The sequence below is a fragment of the Gekko japonicus genome, unplaced genomic scaffold, assembly GCF_001447785.1.
Source record: "Gekko japonicus isolate JY-2015 unplaced genomic scaffold, Gekko_japonicus_V1.1 scaffold777, whole genome shotgun sequence".
NCBI classification, from domain to species: Eukaryota; Metazoa; Chordata; class Lepidosauria; order Squamata; family Gekkonidae; genus Gekko; species Gekko japonicus.
In genome coordinates, this window is record NW_015160858.1 from 17,003 (window position 1) to 19,690 (window position 2,688).

At 48.9% G+C, this 2,688-nt stretch overlaps 1 non-coding gene across 1 annotated transcript; it reads left to right on the forward strand.

Annotated features, from left to right (window-relative positions):
* The first annotated feature begins 927 nt into the window (after nucleotides 1-927).
* TRNAA-AGC lies at nucleotides 928-999 on the forward strand. Its single transcript has one exon. It is a non-coding gene; the product is annotated as a tRNA-Ala (tRNA).
* Nucleotides 1,000-2,688: the final 1,689 nt, after the last annotated feature.

Sequence of the window (2,688 nt, forward strand, 5' to 3'; positions counted from 1 at the left end):
TCCAAATTTGTAGTAAAGTAGTTTCCGGTATCAAGTCATTTGGCTTCTCACAATGTGATTCCTAAAAGATTGGTTCATATGAACTTGTTTAATATCTGATGTTAAAAAGGTTGTATGATATGTTTGCCAGTTGGCTGGTTTAAATTTGGTGTTACGATCCACTTCTCTAGGTAAAGGTAAAGGCTTCCCTTGCTTGAGAGCTAGTTGAATCCAACTCTAGGGGGCAGTGCTCATTTCTGTTTCCAAGCCGAAGAGCCAGCGCTGTCTGAAGACATCTTGGTGGTCATGTGGCCGGCATGACTAAACGCCAAGGAGCACGGAACGCTGTTACCTTCCCACCAAAGTGGTACCTATTTATCTACTTGCAGTTTCTTGCTTTCAAACTGCTAGGTTGGCAGGAGCTGGGACCAGAGACGGGAGCTCACTCTCCCGCGCGGCACTAGGGTCTTGAACCGCTGAACTACAGACCTTCTGGTCTGCAGCTCAGCATCTTAGCCTCTGAGCCACCACGGCCTACTTCTCTAATGCAACATAACCGAGAAGTATTTTTGTATGACGTTCTATGCATCTTATATGTTCAATATCTTACTTATCACAAGGTTGTACAATACGTTCTTGTTTTGTGTGTCACCCGTAGGGCTCTTTTTGTAGCAGGAACTCCTCTGCATATTCGGCGACACACCCCTCATGTAGCCAATCCTCCAAGAGCTTACAGGAGCCCCTGTAAGAAGAGCTCTGTAAGCTCTTGCAGGATTGGCTACATTAGGGGGGCGTCACCTAATATGCAAAGGAGTGCCTGCTACAAAAAAAGCCCTTATGTATGTATATGTGTGTGTGTGTGTGTGTGTGTATACTCAATATTTTTTTTAAAAGTCTGCTCATGTGTGCCAGAAATTAACTCATGAAGAACAAAGCAAGGATTTCGGAGGGGTTGTGGCTCAGTGGCAGAGCATCTGTCCAGCAAGCAGAAGGTCCCAGGTTCAATTCCTGCCACCTCCAGTTAAAAGGACCAGGCAGCAGGTGATGCGAAATACCCAACAGCCTGGGGAGCACCTGCCAGTCGGAGCCAGCAACTCTGATGCTGATGGACCAATGGTCTGATTTCGTAGACGGCGGCTTCATCTGCACTTAGCTGGTATTAAATAATCATGTCTAGGTTGAAGGAAGCAGTTTACAGGTGGGTGTAACTCAGGGATCTCCTATTTTAGCAATTAAGGCAGGGATTAATTGCCTTCTCCCCCGCCCACCCCCAGCTTTCCCAGGGCAGTTTTGCATGGTACCTTGCAGTCTCTCACCCTGCAACATCTCTGGAGAGAGACGAAAGGCGCGCTAATTAAATCTGCAAAGGATTGCCAGTAAGCACGCTGACGGCATGCAGTATTGCAGAGATACGGGACTCCTACGCATGCCTCCTGGTGGCATCTGCTCTGCATGGAAAGTGGAAATGGGAGGCAACAATGAGGGCGAAAGTTTTACAAGGAGCACATAGTTTGTTTCCATGTTAGGCTTTGTTTTGTTGAGTAGATAAAGAGCACGTAGTTTGAGACAAATATCGTCCGCTATTATCCAGTGGTATGCAGAAGTACCGCTAGTAATACAGCCGTTGACTGGAAATTACCATGCTCAAGTTAATGTTGCCAACTTCCAGGTGGGACCTGGAGATTCCGCCCAGAATCATAACTGATCTCCAGACCAATGCTCCCTCTAAGCTGTGGAGTCCTGTGAGCAAAAATTCCACTTTGTGAGCTGCTGGCATGAAAGTTGTGAGCGAGCCATTTGGCTGCTGCATAAATTTAGTTTGCTCTGGACAAAAATGTGTGAGCGGGAGGCTAAAAAACCATGAGCTAGCTCACACTGACTCAGCTTAGAGGGAACACTGCTCCAGACTACAGAGACCAGTTCCCCTGGAGGAAATGGCTACTTTGGAGGGTGGGCTCTAGAAGAAGAAGAAGAGGAGGAGATTGGGTTTATACCCCACCCTTCACTACCCGAAGGAGTCTCAGAGCGGCTTACAATCTCCTTTCCCTTCCCCTCCCCACAACAGACTCCCTGTGAGGTAGGTGGGGCCGAGAGGGCTCTTTCGAGAAATGCTGGTGAAAGAACAGCTCTGAGAGAACTTGTGACTGACCCAAGGTCACACCAGCAGCTGCATGTGGAGGCGTGGGGAATCAAGCCCGGTTCTCCCAGGTTAGAGTCCGCGCTCCTAACCGCTACACCAAACTAGCTCTCTATGGCACTATCCTCTTCTGCGGTGCCTCCCCTCCCCTAACCCTCCCCAGGCTCCATCCACAGCTCTCCGGAAAACTTCCAACCTGGGGTTGGCGACCATAGCTGCAGCTCATGACATTAATAGAACCCTACACCTGACATCATCACACCCTAGCCAATGAATCTCAGAATTTAGGATGATGGGGACCTGGCAGCCCTAAACGATTTCTGGTTACAGGCAGGGCTATTTTTGGGCAGGAACGCACACGAACGGAGTTCCGGCTGGCTCCCGAGTTGGCCACGCCCAGCAGGAACTCATTAGCATCATAGGGCACCACCAACAGCAGAAACTCATTAGGATTGGCTACATCAGGGGTGTGTGGCCTAACATGCAAAGGAGTTCCTGCTACAAAAAAAGCCCTGGGTTTTGACAACAAACAGGGTAAACAGAATAACAAGCAAAGGGTGGGTGTGGCTGGA